The 24,585-nt window shown below is 32.3% G+C and overlaps 2 long non-coding RNA genes across 2 annotated transcripts in view; one reads left to right on the top strand and one right to left on the bottom strand.

Annotated features, from left to right (window-relative positions):
* Positions 1 to 2,226: 2,226 nt before the first annotated feature.
* The window catches only part of LOC141571908 (uncharacterized), a 53,655-nt gene continuing 31,296 nt past the window's right edge, over positions 2,227 to 24,585 (top strand). Inside the window, exon 1 of the long non-coding RNA XR_012496956.1 lies at positions 2,227 to 2,360. This is a non-coding gene — a long non-coding RNA (uncharacterized LOC141571908). The remainder of the gene's footprint in view (positions 2,361 to 24,585) is intronic.
* The window catches only part of LOC141566993 (uncharacterized), a 650,611-nt gene continuing 635,548 nt past the window's right edge, over positions 9,523 to 24,585 (bottom strand). Inside the window, exon 6 of the long non-coding RNA XR_012496957.1 lies at positions 9,523 to 9,599. This is a non-coding gene — a long non-coding RNA (uncharacterized LOC141566993). The remainder of the gene's footprint in view (positions 9,600 to 24,585) is intronic.

Consider the following 24,585-nt stretch of genomic DNA (forward strand, 5'->3'; position numbering starts at 1 on the left):
AAAATTAGTTTTGAATCAGTAATAGAAGGAAATTCCTTGATGTTGCAACATTATTTACAAATATGCATGTAGCACACATCATTTGAAAAGTAAAAACATTCAGGAACTAGACAAAACTGTTGGATCTTATCATTGTACTAGATGTTGAGGACTATTGTATTAATAATAGCAAGACACTAAAGGCAAGAAAAAGAAAACTAAAATGGAATAAGATCATTATGTGATTATATGATTATATATGTAGAAAAAAACAAAGGATATTACTGATAAATTATGACAAGGAATTGGGAAATTTTAACAAAAATTTCAAAGCTTTGGGAAACAAAATCAAAATTCAAAATTCAATGGCATTTATACATAGTTGTGTCAGATGGAAAACAAAATTGTGAAAACGATGTATAATATGATAAAAAGTTGTAGCTATCATTTCTATTCTAAATTTTCTATAGATCCAAATCGATTCCAATTAAAGTCTCCACAGAATTGCTTTTATTTCTCTCCTTTTTCTCTGTTCTTTTTGTGTATGAAACCTGAGGGGATGATTCTAAATTGATATGGAAGAACACCTAAATACTCCTAAGGAAGAAAAATAACATGAAGGTGGGGTGGGGTGGAATTTGCCAGTTATCAAGAATTATTATAAAGCTATAATTAATAACAAAATATTGTATTGATACAGATAGAAAAACCAACAAAGGGTCAGATTTACACATATACAGACATCTGATTTATAACAGTGTTTCACTTAAGATCAGTACAGAAAAAAAAGATTTTTTCAACCAAAATCAGTTATCTCTATGGAGAAAAATATGAAATTGGTGCTCTGACAGACACCATGTGAATATTTATGAATAAAAGATAAATATAGAAGTGATTTAGATGACAGTTAGGGATAATATCTATTAATTTTAATAGAGAAGAACGTATTAAACCCAATATCACTGGTTATTTCAACTACATTAATTATCAACCATTGTAGAGTGAGGAAGTCCCAAACTGGGAAAAATATATGCAACACATAGAAGTGATCGGTGTAAGTATCCAAGATGAGTAAATGACTGCTATGAATCAGGTAAAAAGACACAGTCTGATAAAAATGATAAAATAAATAAACAAGCACTTAACATAATAGGAAACCCAAATAACCAATAAACATGTGAGAAGATTTCCGATCTCATTTGTAATCAGGAACATGTAAATTCATAACATGATGTATCATTTTGTGCATACTACACTGGAAAACACGAAGAAGCTGGCAATGCCAAGTGTTGGTGAGGATATGGAGCAATGGGGGCATTTAAATACTGCCCTTGGACATGGAGATCAGTGGGGCACTTTGGGGAAAAACTAGTATCACATGGAACATTGAAGATGTTCATAATCTATGATCCAAGAATTCCACTCCTGTGCACCAGGAGACAAGTGGAAGAATATGCTTAGCAGAACATATAATGGCAAATATTAGAAAACAATCCATACATTCATCAATATTAGAATGAAAAAAAATATGATAAAGTCATAAATTAGAAAAGTAGGTATATATGCAAGCAATTATATAGGTTGATATGGGGAACATAAAGATTAAGGAAAAAAACAAATTGCTGGAGATCATACTACACAATTCCATTTTTTACAATTCAAAAGAAGCTAAGTGGCATTTTGCTCAGAAATAGAAATTTTAGTTACAGCATGCAAATGAAAATGAAATGATAAACATAAAACTCAGGTTACCTGGTGAGGGAAGGGATGAAAGTGATAAGGACATACAAGGAACTACAGCAGTGAGGGTCTCACTTCTTTAGCCTTTTCCTCACAACCACGTACATAGGTGTTCATTCCATCATTATTTTTTAAACTTTATAGCACAGAGTTTAAATATTAATTTGAATTTATTCACTATTTAATTCATTTTTAAAATATTTACTTGTCAACACCTATTTTGCACTTTAAAAGGAAAGAGTAAGCCTTTCAAAAGGCTGACATAGAGAGATGCAAGCTTGTGTAATTTCTTGTCTGTTAGGTCTCTTGGACGTGTGAGTCTCATTTGACTGCTACATACCCTTGATGGAGCTCAGAGTCTATCCAAGGCATTGTGTTTATTTGAGCAATGTCAAACAGTTAAAAAATCTTCACAGATAAAGTTGTTCTTTCATTTAGTAATATATTCAGCTATCAAACGTGCTATTTTTAAGTTTCTTCTGTATGTTAAGCATGAGGAAGGCTATTGCTCTCTCAACTGTTCACAATTTTAGCCGCAGAGATATCTCGGCTCTTTTGCAAGGCAATGTGAGAGGAGTGCTGTCTGAGGAGCAGAAATGCAGGCGCAAGAAGAGTTCAAAGGTGGAAGAATGATTGCTGAGGTAATCATGCAACCATTTCAATACAATAGCTGCCAGGAAACTGTATATTGCAAATTTTAGACTTGGGATCAAGAACGTGGAAGAAAGTCTCAGGGAGGAAATTGAAATTTCATAACAAGGACATGAGTGGAAGTGAGGCTCCTTTTAAACAACAGTTGTCAAATATTCTCTGGTAAAACAAAATATTGCCTGAGACAGATGGGGTAGTGTTCATCATCTTACCTGTGAGTTTAATTTAGGTAGACATTCTGACCCCATCTAACTATGTAGGCTTCGGTAATGTGTTGGAAGCGCCGGCACACAACATGTTATATATTGTACCAACATGGATAAGGCTGTGAAGTTGTGCATGCATGTGCATGTGTGTGTGTGTGCACCCCCATGTATGTTGAGTAAAAGTATGGGAATATGTTGAAATATGGAATGGGTCTCACTTCTCACTGAATAAGTTAAAAATGCAGCAAGGACTACTTAGTACTCTGGACTACACAGTATTCTATTGGTTTAGTCTTTCCCTTGGGGAGATCCAGCACTACCTCATCTTCCAGAATCATATCTGAGTAATTGCTTCCCTGATATAGTAATTCAAGCCGAAATATTTGCCTGATCTCTAGATCTTCACTTAAGATTTCCTGCTGGCATCTCCACAAGGTTTACCAAATAAACATTTCCCACTCAACATGTCCAAAAAGAAATTCCTCATCTGTCCTTTTATCTGACTCCATCCACCTTTTTAAAATTAATGCTGCATCATGTTGTCAGTTGCTCATCCATAAAACCTACATAGACATCTGTAGAGATTTATTTTCACTCACCATTTAGGGCCAGTTGCTACAATACGTAGTTTGCCTCTATAAAGGTTTTTTTCATTCATCTGGTCCTTGTCATTTTCATTAACATTGTAGGAGTGTATGTTCTTATTACATGGCTTGTCTTCATTTATGTACAGTTGCCCATTTTTCTATTCTTTCTCCCTTCTCATTTAATCTATTTTACAACTCCCCTAACATATTTGTCTAAAAAGTAATTTCAACTATATTATACTCCTATAGAAAATCTTTCAAATTTTTCAATAACAGTCTAGTGCTCTCAGGGTAAAGATATTGCCCCCAAACCAAGGGGATGTGCTTACACATTCCCCTAAAACAAAGAAATGCATTAGAAGAGAGGAAGACACCCTGCTTATCAGGGTACACATCTTGTTTGTCAGGACTATCAGTACCTTACTAGCCTAACAAGATTCCAGGTTTTCACATACCCCAAGGAGATGTGTTTACGCATGCCCCCCAACCAAGGCGATGTGTTTACACATGTCCCTAAATCAAAGGGGTGTGTTTACACATGCCTCTAAATCAAAGAAATGCATTGCTAAATGCTTGATAACTAGGTTCCTCACGGGGAGAAAGAGAGATAAAAGAAGGGAGAGGGGGAGGCAATTCTACCAATAGAAATAAATGCCTTCATGCAATGTAAGGTGGGCTGCTTCCCTCTCTTGGGTGCAGGCTCAACGTCTCTGAGTATACTCTCTTTTACTAATAAATTTCTGGCTGTTTTATTTTGCATAAAATTTTGTCTTTTGACTGAATTCCTTCAAGAAAACAAAGAGCTGAGGTTCAACGTCATTTTCTTGGTAACGTGTTCTATTCTGTAGTCCATCTGGTCAGTTTGGTAATACACAACATAGTCCACATGTTGCCTCTTCTTATTTTGTTCACATTTCTTCTAGGTGAAATTCCCTCACTCCATATTTATCTGCCAAAGCCCTGTCTAAATCTCTTTTTATAAAGTCTTTGTAGCTTGCTGAGCCATAAATTCTTTATCTCTTTAAAATGCTTTTTGTATGCTTTGTTATCCACTTAGCTGTTATCAACCTCTCTATATATGGACTTACCTTCATCTGGTACTAAATTATAAGCTCCTTGTGATCAGAAACTTTGTCATCAATATAAAAATCATTAGAAACCCTACGTATATCAGTCACAAAATGAAACACAAAGACTGAAATGATAAATAAAAGTCTTACACCCATGTTTGTCATCAGTATTATTTGTATCATCTCAGCATAAAGCAGAAAGTCTTAGATGTAATAGGGATACGTAAACTATCACATGGATAGTAGTATCACTGAGACTATGATACTCTCTTTCAGTCTAGGATTAATTTCTTTAACTCTTTCTTCCAAGAAACATTTCAATATTTTTATTGATTTCTTTACTCTGTCTTTCTGTCTGTCTCTGTATTGGTCTCTCTCTCTCTACATACACATCCCCATTTAGATCTTTATTGTTAGTAGATATAGTGTCTAATATTACATATATAGCAGCATTCTAAGAGAAAGTTGCATTATTGGCTCATCTGTCTGTGCTAATTTACGAGGTTAAATTATTATCTGGCAACAGATATTGAATTTGAGGTATAGCACCTAGAAAAAGTTCTTTAGTCTACCACTTCTAGAACAGGATGTGGTTTGGGTTCTTCATATGTGTACGTGGAAATAGAAGTGAAGAGGTAGCTGAGGGAATGAAAGCCATGAGAAAAGAGGAATTGTCTTGATGTTGGAGAGATGAGCTACTGTGATTGGTCACGTTGAATATAAAGGATGAACTTAATATTCATGAATTTATAGATGAACTTCAAGTCATGTCTTAGTCCTGCTCTGGTCCAGTCAAAGCTGTTTAGAATGGCAGCTCAAATAGCATGGTCAGAGAACACATCAAAGCTTTCCACTGGTTTTGTTCTTAGGAACATCTTTCCATTACCTGTGGGACATGTATCTCTGTTTTTAAATAATACTTAGTCATTTGATACTTCTACTGATACCACCTGTCCTACCTACTGGGTTTCCTTAAACCCCTTGCAGAGAGAACAAAATGCTGTTTACTCCACTTTTCTCTATTATCTCTGAAATTATCATATACATGTTAAAAATATTTATGGGCTTTTATTGCTACTAATCAAGAAAAAAAATGAGACAACAGGAAACATATACTATATATATATATATATATATATATATATATATATATATGGCAAGTAGTGATCTGCAATGAAACATAAAAATAATTAAGATTATTTCCCAATATTTTTTCAAGTTTTTAAATCTATGGGTCCTTTTAACATAAAAAAATACAAAACCAAATGCTCCTTAATTCCAACTGTTATTAACTTTCATAATACTACTTAAATATGTACAAACAAAACTTATTTTACTTGTAGGTCCAAAACTATTAAACCAGTATCAAATAAAAATACTAAAATTTCCCGCCAAATCAATAAAATTTAATTTAATATGGAATACATTTTAGGCTTAAAAATGAATTTAAATGAATAAAATGATACTTTTTCACTTTTCTCATTTTGATTTTGAGCATGCTGAACTATTTTGGGGGGGCATTATAATTTGATCATTGACCTTTTTTTGCTTTTAAAAATAATAATTTTAACTATCAGGCAGTTATTTTGAAGATGTAATCAGTTCAATTGTGCTCATAAAATACAATAAAAATAATTTGAAATGTGAAATCCTTTATTATATATTTAGTATCATAATTACTTGTATGAAAATTAAATCTACACAACACATCTGTAGATGAAATGCTTATGCCATTGACTGCTACAGTACAAGTTCTATGGAATTCTGCAGAGTTCAAAGACCATGTGCTATTTGATGACTTAATTTCCCCACTTCTCTTCCTTATGTAAATGACTGAAAATTTTTCACTTTTACAGATTGCCATGAGGTAATTTGTCCTTTACTTGGGCCAATACAAATGCATACTCCAGACCTGCAATAGGGAAGCAGAATAAATGGATCGTACACAGAATCCATAATATGCTTATATTTTATTAATATTAGCAAAATAAATGAAGAAAATTCAATAATCGCCTTACAACTAACAAGTAAATCTCTAGGAATGATAAGTTTAGTAATTCCTTCTGTTTCACTAAATCATTGACACTTTCTAATTTCCTTAGTTCTATTAGGCTGAAAAATGTGTACATGAAATGCTAAGTCATTTAAGATTTCTCCGGATTTGAGTGTTATTTATAGCTCAAAGTAGATCCAAATTAAAATGAGAGCTTTACTGTTTTACACAGGAAATATTTACTTAGGTCATTTTCCAACAGTTACCCAATCCAAAGTAAACTAAATATATCTTAAATATTTGTAGGAAAGATTAATTTGGATATGAAAATAAATCATAAGATTTGTAGAAGAGCTAGATTAATTAATTAATTGATTAATTAAAAAATCACTCATCCAATAAAGGTTTCAGGAATATTTTTCATATGACATGGCCTGGGACAATTTTGTCTCTATGTAGCTTTATCTACTGTGATTTCAATTCCTTGGAAATGTTAACAGAAAAAGTTAGCAGGTGGGGCTCTACATTCTATAATTCTATGTAAGTTACATATGCATTATTTTCTCCTCTTCTCAATAAACTGTAAAGCCTCTAAATAAATATAAATACTACATATAAAATATATAAATATTATAGATATAAAACATATAAATATATGTTTTAGGCATAGTGAGACTAAAACAGCTAATCCCAATGAATTCAAAGAAGTGATAGAATATTTGCTCTATGAATACTCAATAAATTACTTATTCTTTCCAATGAAAATTAATGCAGGAAGAATGTCCCATTTTTATTTTATCTATAATTAATTTAATCTCACTGGAAGTTATATTTCTTATTGGTTAAATAGATTGTCCCACTACAGTAGTCCTCTGGATTATATAATAGATTACTTGGGTAAAAATAAATATGTTAGCATTTATTCTAAATAATTTTTATATACATTATGTCATCTATCACAATCTATATCACCATTCCATGTTATATCAAAATTTAATTAATAAATCAGAGGCCTGATTATCATCTATTACCTGTGTTCTCAAGGTAATTCATTTCTACTCAAACAATATCATAATATATAAGACTATGATTCTAAGATTATTGCCAAAAAGTGAAATTTGGTATTGTAGCATATTCTACACATTTTCTAGACAAAAATAGGATGTAATGCATTATCAAATATGATACAAAAATGTCAAGCTCTGAGGCCACAAATGAAGATGTGTGTGCATAGATGAACAATCCCAGAATTCGGAGGACAGTAAAGAACAGAAATCAGGTTAAATTAAAGAAAAGTAAACTCATTATTACTATCCCTATCAGGTAATTCCTGCAAGCAAAACCCTTTAATACCAGCATTGGAAAAGTATAGCCACAATTTATATTTTTCTTCTAAACATGTTTAATTCAGGCTCTTGGTAATCTTTTGTTTCCAAAAAAAGGAACTTCTGAGTTAATAATTTGGAAAATAAAAACAGTAGTCATTGTATTTTCAGTTTAACTCCACACTTATAAAGCAAATGGCAGTAAAAGTAAAATTTTAGTAGGATTGGTTAATACCTAATGGATGTGAAAGCAAGATATTTATTCAGTTCTGAAACATAATCAATTTTCACATGATAAGAACAAATTTAATCTTGGAGTCCAGAAAATCTAGGTCATGAGTACTTAAGTAGCCTCCTCTAGTTTAGCTTTTTTGTTGTTGTTTCCTAATAAAATGATATGAAAAAGAAAGTGCATGGTTGGTATTTATAAATTTTGTTGCTGACAAACCACTGACCTTAAGGTGCATATTAAGTTCTTTAGCAAATGGATTCTTAAAAGCAAGCTGTTGTTTTAAAATTATGTTGAAAATCTATCATTGGCAAGAGAGGTGAAAGAAAGGATAAATGTGAACAAGAAATCAATCTGTTGCGCTCCAAGTTTTCCATCTCCAGATGAGTTTAATTGTTGATGCTTTCTTCATGACCACCATTTTTGCACTTTGCTGCTTTCTGTACAGCCTTTTAAGTTTTTGGTCATTATTTTAAATTTTGTTTGCCACACTTTCTCAGTTATACATCTTTCTTGACTTCATTAACTTATGGAAACTACCTCTCAGAATTAAATATGGTCAATAAACATTATGGCATATGCAAATCCACAGGCATATGTAAAGTCATAGGTGAAAGATATTTTCACAGATTATATGAAACTTTAAAAAAATATTAGCGAGTTATCAGTTCAATGAAACTATAAAAATATTAGTGAGTAATCATTTCAATTCATTTTTATGAAAATGGGATTTACTCTCTCCCCTATTACTCCAATGCAACATTACTTCATGCAAACAACTTGACTTAAAGACATTTGTCAAATTTGCACTGTTTGACATAGTTAATAGGATTTTCCTCCCCCTTGAACTATTACCTATGCCTCTAGGTAATAATGTAGAGAGATAAATTAATAATGATAGTAATAAAAAGAAAGGGGGTTTAGCAATTTCCAAATAAATTTGATCAAGCAACAAATTCAAACTTTACAACTCATGCCAATATCTGCTTCATCTTAGATTGACTGAGAAATCTCATTTGCCTATATGTTTTGGTAAAATTAAATAGATAATCATAATCTCCACTCTTACTTTTTTTCATACTGCAAAAACCATGAATCAATACGATGAACTTTAAAATAAGATCTGTTGTTGTGTAGTCAACCAGCTTTCATGGTATAAATATACTTCTGACAAATTAAAATGTATTATAAGAATTTTTATTTGCCAAGAGCAACAAACTGTGTCTTACGGAGTCAACAATACCACTAATAATTAAATAAGCGAATATAAACTATTAAACTGCAAATATTATAATTGATCATGTTCTCTTTTACCCAAAGCAAGTTCACTTCACCACAACCAAAATATTGAAATGAGGTAATTGTCTTTTTTTCCCAATGATGAATTTTTATATATAATATCCAACTCACCTTATTTTTATACAAATCATTGCTTTCCAAAGATCAAAGGAATTTTTAAAAACGTAATTTTAGCTATGCTTGCAACACCCACTAAATTTGGTAGTAGCTAATTATATTCTAGCTGAAGGATAGAAAAATGCCAGTTGTAGAACTAAAATAGACAATCTTTCAGTGTTCTCTCTGACAAACATAACTGCCTCGCATTTCATTTAGTTAACTCTTTAGCATTTGGCATTACCCTAAATATGAGGCCTAAATATGAGGTCTGGGACATATTTTGAAGAAAATAAAATAATACAAGTATAACTTTTTTTAATGGTTCTTGAACATAGCCACTCCATGTACCTTTGCGGGTCCACCATGTTGACGAACCAGCTGTTTCTGCCTCCAGCACCAGGTTGTAGGGAGCTGGCATTCTCTGTGGTAAGAGATGGTGAAATGGGATGAGTGAAAGGGGAGAAACAAGCCAGTTTACTTCTCTTTAAACAAAAAAATACTTAAGAGTTTTTATTTTAAAATAGCCCCCCTATCGTTTTTTAGGATAGTGAGTCTCTTTACTCCTCTCATTGAAATTAATTCCTCAAAAGATATCTCTTTTGGTAACAGTTGTTAATCATTAGTAACACACTTTCTGCCATCAGAAAAGAACAACTAAGACAAATGAGGAACATGTCTCTTCTCAAATTTGAGGTCAAACATCGACTGATTCATTAACTTGATAATTTTAACTTCAAAATATCTTGTACTTTAAAAGTAAGATCAGTATTTAAATTTGTTTTGCACTCTAATAAAGCATTGAATTAAATGTATCTTTGTTGGTTACAGCTGTGTAATTATGGTCATGCGTCTTGAGTCCCAGTTTTATATACTATAAATTAAGGACTCAAAATAATTTCTTCTTCACAAAGATGTTGCAGAGATAAAACACAAGCACATCAGAAATTGTTACAGTGGCTAGCCCCTACTCAATGCCAGATAAACTGTATAATATTCCTATTAGTGGAACATATTTATATGCTAAACTATTTCACAGTTTAAAAATTAAGCCATCTCAAATATCATTTATCATACACAATGTTATTTTAGTAAAAGTTGTTGGGAATTACTGTGCAAATACGAATTCTATGATACCCACATTTCACAGTTATAGAAGGAGGTAAGATGTATTTTCCATTTAAGAAAAGTAGAAGAAGTAAACGTCACCACTCAGCTGGGGTGGCAAACAAGGAGAAGAGAGGGATTGAAAGAGGGAGACAGAATGCAAGCTAGCCAAGCATGTGTGTGGTATCCTGCCAATATGCTTTGCTCCAGGCTCGTGGCCATTTAGAAGCTTGAGCCCAACACTTTATTTTACAAAGGGTTTTTAAATGTACACAACCAATACATTTCCCAAGCACTTCAATTTGCAGTGCAATCCACTTACAAAAGGCTGGAGAGAAAAGAGTTAGAAGTAGTCTTTTATTAAAACTAAAAATAGCAACTAATAAAATATTAACAAGAACAAATCTATACTAAATGCAAACAGCAATCTTCAGTAACACAGGCAGCTTTCCATGAAAAGGGAAGTCAGGCAGAAAAGGAAAATTCATGAAAATCAACAATAGCTACTCCTGAGATCTGCTATACCAACATTTTGTAAATTGACAGATTTTTTTCCTTTTCCAAACTGTGAATTCATGACTATGGGGTTTAACAATATGTATGTATTTTAACACTGAATTGAAAGTCAAATATCTTAGAAAGAAGCCATTTGCCTTACTTTTAAAGGCAAATATTGGAATGTGAGTTTTTTTAAAGATGATGTATAAAGTAAAAGCGAGTCTCTCTTTTTTGCCTGTTATGAATTAGGCCTTTTTTATGTATATCATCTCCAAGCTCCCAATTCCATAGATCAGTTATTTTAAACACATTTGCAGCTGAATAACTTCAGGCTCAAAAAGATTAAAAAGTTGCCTCAGAATATGTTAACAAATAAAGTACACAGGATTAGAAAACAACATTTGAAAAAAGGAAATATTTATTAATTCCAGTATGTATTGCTGTTTCTACTCAGAAAATGTAAGTTACCTTATTTGCTTTTGTGTATCATTGGTCAACATAAAAACATTATAAATGTTTACAGTTCTCTGATGGTGATATTGGGTAATATTTTCTATATCATAGTAAAACAAACCCATGAAATTAGTTCATTGATAGTTTCTGTAGAATGTTATTTTACTACTTTATAACAGTTTTATTATATCTTTTTCATATAGTAGTAACATACTCATTATATATTACACAATGCTCCAAAAGAAGAAAACAATAATGATCCCAAATTCAACAACCATTCTTGGTATCTATTTTCTATATAAAAAAACTTGTTCCATCATGCTTTGTAATCTGATCTTTAAAACTTAACACTGTCATGTACATTTTCTGTGTTATCATGTATTCTAAATGAAGTAGCTTTTACATTTTAGTGGTAGAACTCTTTGTACAAACAAATATGAAGGAGAACTCTAATAGTTGAGACAGTAGCTGTAGACCTGATCTGGTTGTAGTGAGGGAGGAGAGGAGTATGCCTAACCTACCTGCTGCTCACCCCTCACCTCAATGGTTACCTGAGGACCCGCCGTGGAATTGGGTTTCCATGAAGAATTTTTTGTAAATGCTTTTTCAGCTTTGTTTTGTTTAATGATAGATCATTATTCATTGTGATTAGACATCCCCTAAATAATTTTAACAGACCAAAACTATTTGGCAGGACTCAGAATAATAAAAATAATAATGGAAATCATTATTTTTGAAAAGAGAAGTAATGAATAATGTTTATTAATCACTTAAAAAAAGACGATCAATTAGTGATTAAAGCATCTCTATACAATAAGCATTACCATTATCCCCATCTCTGAAAATGAAGTAAGTGATCGTGGCATGAGAAGTTATATTAACTTGTGTAACATCACATACTTTGTATATGGTGGAGTCAGAGTTAGGAACTAACACTGCAAATAAAGAGCAACTAATTATTTTTTGTAGCTAAAAGCTTTATGGACAGCATTTATTCTTACTTAAGACAAATGTTTAAAATGGAAATCATTCTCAATATATGAGAATATTGAACTCCCATACTGACTCCACCTAGATATTTATATAATACCATGATGCATTATCATTACAATAAAATATTTGCCAGTTTGATAGGTGAAGATAACTCATTATTGCTTTTAAAAATAATTAACATGTAATTGAATATGTTATTTCATGATAAATACTGAGTAAAAATATATGGTGTATTGCGTTTCACAATGTGTTATATCATTTAATCTTCACTAAAACATTCAAGGAAATTGATGCTCAAGGAGATAAAGTAACTCAATTGGGTCACATATCTAGTGTATTCATATGTCAAATCTGAAACTCAGACTTATGAGTGTTCGTTTATGAATCCCAGGCACTGAACCATTATACATTCTGAATTTTTTGATGACTGATAACATTAAATAGTTTCCCAAATTTATTATCAATTAAATTTTAATTTATGATATGCTAATATGTCTCAACCATTTTTCATTTGAATGCTTGAATTCTTATTGATTGGCAATACTACTTATGTATCAAAATTAAGTTGCAGAACATGTTAAAAATGTATTTTCTATTTTTTCACTTACATTTAGAAAAAGTTAAGTGTTTTATGGCATACAACTATTGTAGATTTTCAGATTGTCAAACCTAGTTCTATATTTTCTAATGGTGCACCTTTATTTTCATGATAAAATTATACAAATATACTCTATAATTTAATTACAGTTGGTTTATGATTTAATTTTTACATTAAACCATTAATCTGAAATGAATTTTCATATATAGCATATAGTAATGACCTAATTTAAAAAATAATTTTTAATTTGATCAAATACATTGTACAGAGTATATCATCCTTTCTCTTTTATTCCATTTACAGTTTTGTCTGTCCTAGCACCAGTAATATTTTATTTGCTTTATTTTACAATACATTCTGTTATATACTAAGGAAAGTTGTACCTCATTAAAACTCTATTTCAAAATGTTCTTATGTATTCTATTCTGTCATCATTCCAGATTAAGTTATGAATCTATGTATTCAATTACAAAAATTTGCCAAAGCATTTGATTAAAAATGTAAAAATGTATATTAACTTTAGAAGAATGGACAACTTAAAGCAAGAGTACACTTTTATAAATACTATATACTTCACACTGTGTTTACTTTCAATTCTCTTAATGAAATAGTTTCAGTTATATATGTAGTACTTGTTTCTTGCTAGACTTATACTTTGTCATACTTTAAAAGTTATTTAAAACTTATACTATGCTTTCTTTTTTTTAACAAACCACCTCATAAACTTTTATAGTTCTACAGTCTTTTCCTCTTCCTTCCTTCCTTCCTTCCTTCCTTCCTCCCTCCCTCCCTCCCTCCCTCCTTCTTTCCCTTCCTCCCCTCCTTCTTTCCTTCCTTTATCTTTCTTATGCCATTTTCATTGTTTTTCCAAAGCCAATGGTTTTATTATTTATTATGGTTTTATTATTTATAGTAATAAAACATTTTTTTTTCCTTGCCTTGTTTAAGTGCCTGAAGGTTTGTACTATATGTTACTCATGGGGCCTTCCTTCCCATCATTCCAATGTAAGGGAAAATTTACAACTCTACCCTTCACTCTTGGAAAATTATATAGCTCTTTCTTAAAAACTGACATGCAATTCCAATAATTAAGTGTAACATCCTTTAGGCTTTCAGAAGTCCTATCTTGCCTATAATCCTTATATAAAAAAAAAAACAATCCTTATATTAAAGATGTAACATTTTTCCATTTGATCTTGAATGAGGGATGGTGAACTGTATAAGCAAAAGGAAGGGACAGATCCATAGATTGGCAAATACATCGGAAATTGTATTTATGCTATTAATGAAATACCAGTTGGTGAAAAAATCCAAAATTATTAATCCCTAGAACTACCTTGAATTTTAGACATTACTAACTTTCACTGACATTATCATCTTCACATGGATCAGTTAGGAAAAAAAAAAAAAAATTAGAGTATTTCTAAGAGTTTCTGTGGTTTGCCCCTTAGAAAAGTACTCAAAATAATGCTAGACAAATTAATATTAAACATTAATGATACAGACATTAGTCTATTTCTTGCATATTATTAAAAATATTTCATAATTTAATTAATTATTTCATGATACTAACTTTGATTTGAAATGGATATTCTTTACTATGTTAAGAGTTTTAATTTTTAAAAACCATACACTGAAGATTTATTGGAACCTACTATAATAACTAAAAGTTTTTCTTCTTTAACTTATATATATGATGCTAAGGTTCAATAACATTCAGTCATTATAGAAACATTGAAACAAACATGATTGTTTCTATAAGTAGGTGCTACAGAAATATTTTTTTTTAAATATATTGCTGGAATCAATCTGATACTGATTTACTTAATATCACTACAGTTCTATTCATAAATTAGATTGATCTCTTTCTTATACATTCAGCCACCATATGTCTTTTCATTGGAGTATTTTATTTAATCCATTTACATCTAAAATAATCATTGATAGATATGTAGTTATTGACATTATATTATTTTTATTTTTGATCTTTGTTTTTTTCTTCTTACCAAAGAAGTCGCTTTAACATTTCTTGTGATATTGGTTTGGTGGAGATAAATTCCATTAGCATTTTCTTATCTGGGGAGTTCTTTATCTCTCCTTCAATTTTAAATGATAACCTTGCTGTGTGGAAAAGTTTTGTTTGTAGGTTCTTGCTTTTCATCACTTTGAATATTTTGTGTCAATCCATTCTGCCTGCAAAGTTTCTGTTGAGAAATCAGCTGACCATCTTAGAGGAGTTCCCTTGTAGATAACTAACTGCTTTCCCCTTGCTGCTTTGAAGATTCTCCTTTTGTCTTTAATCTTTGTCATTGTGATTTTGATGTGTTTTGGTGTGGGCTTCTTTGGGTTCATCATGTTTTTCATTCTCTGTGCTTTCTGGACTGGCATGTCTATTTCCTTTGCCAGGTTAGGGACATTTTCCATTATTATTTCTTCAAATAAGTTTTCAATGTCTCGCTCTCTCTCTTCTCCTTTTGGTACCTCTATGATGTGCATGTTGGTATGCTTGATGTTGTCCCAGAAGCCCCTTAAACTATGCTCATTTTCTTTTTTCTTTTTTTTGGGGGGGGGAATTCTTGTGTTTTTTTTTTTTGCTGTTCTGATTGGGTGTTTTCTACTACCTTATCTTCCAAATCACTAATTTGATTCTCTGTTTTTTCTAATCTACTGTTGAGTCCCTCTAATGTATTATATATTTCAGTTATTGTAGTCTTTATTTCTGACTGCTTCTTTTTTATGTTTTCTATCTCCATTTTCATGTTTCCTATCTCTTTGATTTTCTCACTGAAATCATTGAGCATCCTTATAAACCAGCATTTTGAACTCTGCGTCTAGTAGATTGCTTGTCTCCATTTTATTTACCATGTTTCCCCCAAAATAAAACCTAGATGGAAAATAAACCCTAGCATGATTTTACAGGATGACATCCCCTAGTGTGTCTTTGGGAGCAAAAATTAATATGAGACCTGGTCTTATTTTTGGGGAAACACGATAGATCTTTTTCTGGAGTTTAGTTCTGCTCTTTCATTTGGAAAATGTTTCTTTGTCTCCTCAATTTTTGTATGTCTTCCTGTGTTGCTTTCTACTTATTAAGTAGAGCTGCTATGTCTCCTGGTCTTGGTAGAGTGGCCTTATGTAGTAGGTGTCCTATGGGGCTCATTGGCACAGTATCCTGGTTACCTGAGCCAGGTGCCCAGAGGTGTCCTTTGTGTACGTTGTGTGTGCCCTGCTATTGTAGCTGAGCCTTGGTTTGTGTTGGCACGTCAGTGGGAGGTATTGATCCTCAGTCTGATTGGTTGTGTACAGTCCATGACTATAGTGGAGGAATTGTTGTGCAGGGGCTCATCTTACAGAGCAGGATTTGCTTTCATGGGGCTCTGGTGCCTGCCTAGCCTGTCTTTTTGGGTATGTCACACATGCAGATGATTGTGTGGTGCTCTGGTGTGGTCTGAAGCTGGCCACTGGTTGTGTTGGTTCTGGGCCTCTTGAGAGGGGCTGTAGTACAGGTTAAAATACGCCACTGCTTGTGCCCTGCCCAGGGACACTAAGTGTGAGCTACAATGTGATCTGCAGATGGTCGCTAGTATGCTAGGCTTGGAAGTTCCTGGGAGAGTCTAAGCTGTGAACTACAGCTGGTTGCTGCTAGTGCCAGGCTCGGGGCTGCTCAGTAAGAGGTATATCAAGGCAAGATGCTACTTATTTAGGGATTTGTGAATCTTTGAGAGATTTTAGGAAAGTCCACAGGATGAGCCAAGGCAGACTATATGGAAAAGCCACTGGAAGTGGCTTGGGTGGGTCCCAAGTTGGATGGGATCAGGTCTCAGGGAATCACCAGGAAGATATGGGAAATTTAACCTATAGTGACAGAAAGCGTATCAGTAATTTTTTGGACCAGGTGTGGAGTAGAAGAATTAAGTGTAAAGAGTCATGAGTGAACATTTTGGGTGATGCCAATATTATATATGTTAACGGTGGAGATTACATTAGGTTCAATTATTTGTCAGTATTCATTGATCAGTACATTTGAGATAAGTGCACTTTATTTGGTGAATTATATTTCAATAAATTATTGAAAACAAATAAATTAGGAAAATCTTTCTGTTTTCTTATGCTATGATAAAAAAAAAAGTATGAAACAAAGAAATGATTTGTATCTTGAAAACCTGAAAAAATCACTGGGAAAAACAACCACCCTGTTGGGGTAGTTGCTTTTTGTATTATTCAATTTTCTCTAATAGATATATTTCCTACTTTACAAATACTTTGTAAGTATGTTTTATAGATAATTACCTATTTCTATATAATTTCCTTTTTATTTTATAAATTAACATAAAAATGTGCCATGTTTGTTAAAAATCTTTTTTTCTGAATTTTCTCCCCCTTTCATTTTTACTTTCTCAATATGCAAGACCCATAGTAGATGTTCCTTACATGATCACCATTACTGAACTCTCTAATTACTTTTGTATAATTTCCAGTTGGTTTCTCGAATCTTATAAGCACACACACAGAGACACACAGACAAAAAGATACACACACACACACACAAACATCTTCTTAATGCTTTTCCTTAACATTACAGCCCCATCAAAGTCTCTGTCTGTCTATGAAAACACAAATAAGCCTGCCTCTCTACATGACTATTTGTATCTCCATATTACTAATTTTATTATCTAATCAAAGAATCTTTATGAATTCACTAGTATAAAGTCCTCCTCAAATTGATTATGAGTTAATGGTGATGCCAGGTATCGCTGAAGGAAGGCAGCTGGCTTGAGTGTTCAGTTGTTTTCCTATATGTATATGACACACCCCACGTACAAAGTTTATTCAGTTAAGCATTTAGGGAGTAAAAAGCAGGGGTTAGAAAGATACATCAAAGTCAGAATGAGAGGAAAGACAGAAAAGAATAGGTTTAAATAGAGTACAAAGAAAAGAGATCTGCCTGAGGAATGACCGAATATTGATTGCTTCTTGTAATAGACTTCCTTATACTCACATGAGTCACATTTCTTAAAGAGGCTTTTGGATGAAAGCAGAAGAGAGTCAGAAACAATGAAATCTTGTAGTTGAACCAAAGTTAAACATTGGCATTTCAACATAAAGCTGGTACAGGACATTCTCCCTGTGAAGATCTTGTCAGGCCTGAATTTTTACCTCAATCATGGTTCCTCTTCATTTTTCCCTTTACTTCACTGTTTCAAAATGTGGAAGTGAGATATCTTCCTCCTCATCAAATACATACTGAGCAGCCACAAAATGTATAAGAGACTCCATATTTGAGATATATTTCAACTTCTAATTACAACTCTATTGTCTTAGGAAGACACATTGAAAGATGTATAGTCTTTCTCCAGATTCTGTTCTACCTCTACATTTTTTTCTGCTTTGAATTTCAAAGATGCAGACCACAAAAATATTTCAGTAATTATAATACCTACAATTAAATCAACACCTTGAGATTCTGACCTTTCATTCTTTAACATTAAAATAAAAAATCTTGGGGAAATTGATTTTAAAAGTAATGAATAGATGCATTATAATGTCAAGAAACCTTTTCTACATGAACTAAAAATACATCAATGATAGACTTATTTAGGTCATATTAAACTCATTTCTAATGTTCATAATGGTTATATATTTGGAAGTTTTTTCCCACAGAGTCTCCTTATCTGGTTGTGGTTTAAAATATTACATATGTCCATATTTGTGAGATAGTTTCAAAACTCTTAGGAGCAGAACAATCACTATGATAATACCCAAATTTTCTCACTCTTTTATCAATTAGTGTCTCCTTTGCATATGTGAAAGATGAATTCTTGCCATTGTTTATTTAATGTTAATATCAATAAATACCAAATATGGCATATTGCATAGGTTTCAAACCAGAGTGAATCTACCAAGATTCATAGGCTTTGAAGAGGTCAACTAATCACACACCAATCTTAGTTTATATATTATATATTTTGTAAGCCAAAGCCTTGTTGAAAGGGATATGTCAGCTTGTGGATCTCTACAAATTCAATTTAAAGTATTTTTAAACTTACAGTGATGATTTTAATACAACAGTAGAATCTGTTCAGTCAACATATTAACATTTTTAATGAATTGTCTGATATTTAAGAGAATAAATAATGTCTTCAAGTTTCATTAATTTGGGCTAATTTAACCCACACTGTTACTAAAGCAGTTTTTGGTAACAATTGTTATATTGCATTTGACACCAATAATTAACCAATTTTATTATGTATTCAATCCATATGTATGATGTGTAAAGAAATTCAATGAAGAATATCATTGTTCTTTTTTCATATGTAGCTTTTGTTCTATTAACCTTATTTGTCATGTCTGTTTCTCTGTCTCTGTCCTGTGGATTCAAGCTACTATTAGAAGTCACTTCTTTAGCTCAATATTTGCTCTCAATCACCACCTTTGTACTATTATTGGCAGATATATTTCTACATGATACAGGCTCAAAAAAAATTACTTACATATGGTTTTATGCAATTGCTTTTAAAATCAATTAAGAGGAGAAAGGAGGGAAATGTGGACTTACACTGTCTTTTATAATTACCTTTTCTGATGCCATTTGTTTTTCAATGTGGATGTGAAGTACCATTTGTGGTCATTTATTTTCAAGCTAAGAATTTCCTATCTTTTAAGAACGGTTAGCTAGAAACAAATCTTTATTTTGTTGTTATTCTAAGAAAAATTTTAGTAGGTTAACACACAGCTCTCTAGCCTTATTTTTTCTTATGAGGACTCCATTAATATTATTCCCTTGTACATGATGATTCATTTTTCTCTTGTTGCCTTCAAGATTTTCTCCTTGTCTTTGACTTTTGGTATTTTTATTATGATTTATTTTTTTTTGTGGAACTCTTCCTGAATGTGTAGGTTATTGTTCTACAATAAATTTTGGATGTTTTCAGCCATTATTTCTTTAAATATTTTCTTGTTTCTTTTTCTCTGTCTCCTCTACATCTGGTACTCCCATGATGCATGTGTTGGTATGTTTATTGGTATTCACATTTTTCTAAAGCTTTGTTTATTTTTCTTTTCTCTTTCTATCTCTTCAGCTTGCATGATCTCCATTGATCGATTTTCAAGTTCACTAATTCTTTCTTCTGTTCATTTAAATCTATTGTTAAACCCCTCTAGTGCATTTTTCATTTTACTTATTTTAAAAATTCTATTTGGTTTAATAAATAATTTGTATCTATTGTCATCATACTTTCCCTCTTTAGACATATGTTCCTTTATTTCAATGTATGTATTTATGTCTACTTTGAAGTCTTTTTTCTATTATATGCTACATTGGTCACTCTGACAGACAGTTTCTGTTGCACGTTGATTTTTTTTGTCCTGGTGTATGAGTCATAATTTCTTATTTTTTTGTATGTCTCAAAAATTTGTTGGAAACTGGGTATTTTTAAGAATACATTGTAGCAACTCCAGGTATTGCCCCCACCCTCGGCTCTAGACTTGTTATTTTTGTTTGCCTGTTTATTGGTTTAGGGACGAGTTGGATGATTTTAGTGAAGTCTATTTCACTCCTTCAGTATTAAGTCTTTGATGTTGCACCTAAGGAGCACCCAGAGTTACCCTGGGATAACAATTACTTTTGCAGTGTTTCTTTTCACTATATCTTTCTTTGAACAATGCTGAAATCCCTGAATTGCTGTTGAGATCCACTAATTGACATCTCCCACTCTTGAGCCCCACTAATTGTTAGCTGATTATTTTATCATTTTCAACAATGTTCTGGATCATGGATTGCTCTACAGACCTATCCATTCAAATTCAGTTTCCTTTGAAGTAATGATTACAGAGGTCAGTATTTGAGATTTTTTATGATTCCAGAAAGATTCCTCCTATCTGTCTCTTTCCCACTGTCTTCTGGGCAAATGGGCCAGCAAAGAGTTCAGCTATATTTTTAATGAATCTATGAATCTCCTCCCAATTTGCATTCACTAAATCCTCCACATTTAGGCTCCATCCAGCACCTTTAGGCTTCAATTTCTCCACACCTTATTGAAAGTGTAGTTAGTTACTTTTGGAAAAGATCAAGAATTTATGATTTTATGTTTTATAATTTTCTTCTCTTTCCTCCACCCTCCCTCCAGCAAAATGTTTTAGCCATATCTCTAGAGATGGGATGAGGAACAATAGTGCATGTCTCTCTGAATGGCATGCTTGCTCTATGGACTGAGTGCTAGGTGAAGAAGGAGCAGAAATATTAGGACTTCTCATCTTGCCTCTCCAACATGGAATCACTGACTAAAGGGCTTGGAAAGGGTGACTGGGGACCCAGAATTCTCAGGAGCACCAAATTCAAGGTAGAGCCTTCCCCCACCAGTGAGGGCTAAGCAAAAAAGGGAGCACTTGCCTCTTACCTAGAATTTAGGCTCAGCTATTTACAGGGCAGGATGGGATATGCTGATATCCTGACCATCTAGGGACAGCATTCTCCCAACTGGGAGATGTGAATAGAGGGAGTCCTGAGTTCTGGGTTGCATTAATCTCTAGTGACATTTCCATCTGGCTGAACAGGGGAAAAAAAGTATTGGTTAAAATACTATAGTTACTCACTATTATTACTGAATTATAGTAGATTATTTTTTAATAGATATTTCTTTCCTGGCTATATGTCATTAAAAACATTTCCAGAGACTTTAAATGGTTGTGCTTTGTTTTGTTTTGTTTTATATATATATATATATCCTGCTGGGAAGTGGGTCCACAAATCTCCTCATGCTATTATGCCAGTGACTTCTCTAACAGATAAAATTTTCTTTTCTTTATTTTACTTTTTCAAGTTATTGTCTCATATGGCTCTTTAACTAGGTCTTTTTAAAACTATGGGAATAGGAGTTGTTTGTTATCATTTATACAGACACATCAATTCCTTCTTCTTTATATTTGGAGTAACGTATTATATGATTGTAGTAATCAACAAAATTAAATAGCTTTATAAGCACCAATAAATTAATGTTAACATCATGACTAAGAAATAAATGGTTAAAATGCAGTAATCTTCTGGTTTTAGAGGTTCATAGAGGCAAATATGTTTCTAATAAATGTTTAATGGACTTCATTATGCTCTCTTAGAACATTAAAATCATCTAAAATTGCTACAATAATTAGTCTTCTAAACAGCACAGTGAGCACAAGTAGAATTGATCATTTGCCCAGATTAAACAATGCAGCCTCCAACATTTTGATAACTCTCACTAAAAACAGAAGCCATGACCATATACCCTTTTTATGTAGAGCATAATAATGTCAAGAGAATATAAATTCTTGAGTACACTTATTCTTTCAGAAAATACCATATCAGCATAAGATGATATATTTCAGCTCAAGTACACACACAGAATCAACACACTTCTCAAAAAAATGTGTTTTTTTCTGTAGGCAACATAGCATGAAAAGCACAGAAATAAATTAACAATCTTAGTTGGCACTGTTAGTATTGTAGTCACTTAAATGATTATGGGCTTTTGAAAGATGTACATATTTTGACCATGTCAATCATAAAAGATATGATTAATTGACTTGTAGAAAGGATAGAAATGGAGATTCAAATTTCTCTGTTCTCTTTTTACCAAATTATAAAGGACAAAGTCATTTACGACTTATTTCAGAGTTCTGAGATTATTTTATGGGTATTTGAGTTGCACATTGTCTATTATTATGGAACTTAACTAAGGCTACCAGTGCAAAAAAATGGTTTGGTTTGAATATCATGTAGCTAAAGTAATAAGGTTTCAATCAAAGCAATTTTCCTTGATATTGTCTATTTATTTTTTGAAGCAAAATTAATTTAAAATTCTTTCATTGCTTAAACTGAACCAATGCCAATCAGTCCAAGTAGTAATAATGTAAGTTCACATTAGTTTTGAGGCTGAGGTAATTCAGAAGAAAACATCAAAAGTTCAATGGATGCTGATAATATTCCTTCACTAATGACTTAGATGTGCACTGATGACTCTCAGGGAAATGGTGCAGAAAAGTTTTCTGAACCTAAAATACATCATACAGAATATTCTTTAATGTATCACCCAACCTTAGTTTCTATTGGGGTGCTTATGAGTCTTTGTACTTTTTGGTATATTAAAATTTTATTCATCTGAAAAAAATCAGCATCCTTTCTAAGAGATGTTTGAGTGCCGTTTGAAAACATTTGTTATTTATAGCATCTTACTTAAAACCTTTAAACATTGAAATAATTGTCTTGAGAATTTCTCTCTAGTAGCTAAAAGGACTATATTTTTACCCCCTATCATGCACAAATTAACCATCTCTTTGAAAACCAGGTAATGATTTTTTAAATGGGCAATTTAAAATTTCAAACCATATTACCATTTTCCTCCCAGAAGCTTCACTGTCAGTGACTTGGTAAAACCATCATTAATCACAAGATAAGCTACAGTCATGTGGTGATTGTAATTTGGTCCCACAGAACCAAAGACAAATGATATGGAATACTATTAGCAATGATAGCTTTAATGTAGACATTCATCATGGACTCAGGTTCACTTGATGTGACTTTGGGATAAAAACAGGGGAAATTGCCTAGCTGTTGAAAACTCTATTGCTATTAAATCATAATTTTGAGAAATTGTACAAAATAAGAGTGGCAGATTTTATTTCCCAGTTTTTCACTCTTAAAAGACTAAATTGCAGGGGGCTTTGAATAACCCAGATGCAATGCAATTAGAATAGTGAATACTGATTAGTTGTCATCTATCTAATTGTTAATAATAGAATCTGAGGTTTTGGGAAGTGGTCTATTTATAGGAGTGGCAATGCTGCTCCAGCTCATCAGAACAGGTAGGCTGCTAACAGAAGCCACACACACACACACACACACACACACACACACACACCCTTTCTTGCATTAGTATAATATTTTATTGATCATACATTTCTTGAATATACTGCTAACAATCTCCTAAAGAACAGAATGCAATTTTTAGAAAGAGATTCTTGTTATCTAATTTAACTCAAGTACTATTCATTGGTCACATTTAAGAAACTGTTTCATTTGCAAGGATCTACAAATTGTTTTTAATTAAATACTTTATCTGTAGCAAATCCATGATGTGAACTGAATTCAGTATCAGAAATTTGATTGTAATTCACAACCAGAGATAAATATTGACCATGGACTATAGCTTTCTCCTAAAAACTTTTTGAGTTGAGCTTTAATCCATGTGGAAAAACAACAACAACAACAACAACAAAACAAAAGCAAATCAAAGCTGTTATTTTAAGAATAAATTCAGGCAACACCATTGTGTACTTTCAGTATTTTATTTCATTTATTTTGATTATTTCTGCCACCCAGACCTACCTGTCTTGTTCAACTACATCTGTCTCTGCCCCTATAAATTTATTTTCCTCCCTGTTTTCTTTAGTTGAGTTATCCAATCACATTTTATGATCCCAGGGATTAAAGGTAATTCTGTGTTCCAAATGGAGTAGATAAGCTGTTAAACTACAAGATCTCTGTAGTGTCAGAGTTGAGATGTGGCCCACCAGATCTTCTGGTCTTTGAGAGGAATTCAGTGAGAGGAACGAAAATGGCTCTAACACATCTTGAATATTTTAAAAATATATATACTTTTGTGGTTGAGAAAGTGTCTGAACATTTCAGTTTGTTGATGTATCAAAATATAAACATATTTTATCTTTAATTTTTTTTGGATCTATCTATATTGCATTAGGTTTAATATTATCTATACTGTGACCGCTG

The sequence above is a fragment of the Rhinolophus sinicus genome, linkage group LG05 (assembly GCF_036562045.2).
Source record: "Rhinolophus sinicus isolate RSC01 linkage group LG05, ASM3656204v1, whole genome shotgun sequence".
Classification (NCBI taxonomy): domain Eukaryota; kingdom Metazoa; phylum Chordata; class Mammalia; order Chiroptera; family Rhinolophidae; genus Rhinolophus; species Rhinolophus sinicus.